The sequence below is a fragment of the Sinocyclocheilus anshuiensis genome, unplaced genomic scaffold (genome assembly GCF_001515605.1).
Source record: "Sinocyclocheilus anshuiensis isolate Anshui unplaced genomic scaffold, SAMN03320099.WGS_v1.1 scaffold1597, whole genome shotgun sequence".
In the NCBI taxonomy this organism is placed as follows: domain Eukaryota; kingdom Metazoa; phylum Chordata; class Actinopteri; order Cypriniformes; family Cyprinidae; genus Sinocyclocheilus; species Sinocyclocheilus anshuiensis.
The window spans coordinates 23582-24195 of NW_015536587.1; positions in this window are offsets into that span (position 1 = coordinate 23582).

Here is a 614-nt window from a genome sequence, read left to right on the forward strand (position 1 = left end):
GTTAGACTTTGCGCACTTTTCTGAAATCCTGTATGGTAAGGGTTACGCGTTATTAGCCTCGTTCCCTTTCTCTGAGTTGGTTTAGACTCCGGTACCTTGGGCTCTACTCAACCAGTGTGTCTCTGTTGACACACTTTTGAAGCATCGCTCCCTTCACCATTGAGGGTTATTGTGAGCATGGTGCTTTCTATTCGAGCATTTAAATTCTCTCCCTTCTGAGGAGTTGGATTCCTCACTCCGTGGGCTGTTGTCGTGGTAGTGTTTAGCAGTGCTCCCCTTTATGAAAGGGTTACCTATGAGCACGCTACTCCTTTCTGAATTCGGAGTTCTCCTCTCAGTGAGAGTTGAGTTCTCTGTTTTCCCAGAGCACCTGGAACCAGCAGCATCAGGCGAACTAGGCCCTTCTTCTTTTTTGGCTAGTTTTTTGGCTAGCTTGCAGTACATTTACCCTTTTGATTCTAACGATCGTGCTGTAGGTCGAGCCCCCTCTCGATTGAGAGCTGGGTGTTTGCTCCCTCAGCTAGAGATTTACTGCTAGCCACTCCAGCATTATACCTTAGATCGAGTTGATGACTTCTCAAACATAGTGTTTTGGGATGCACCATTTCCATCTA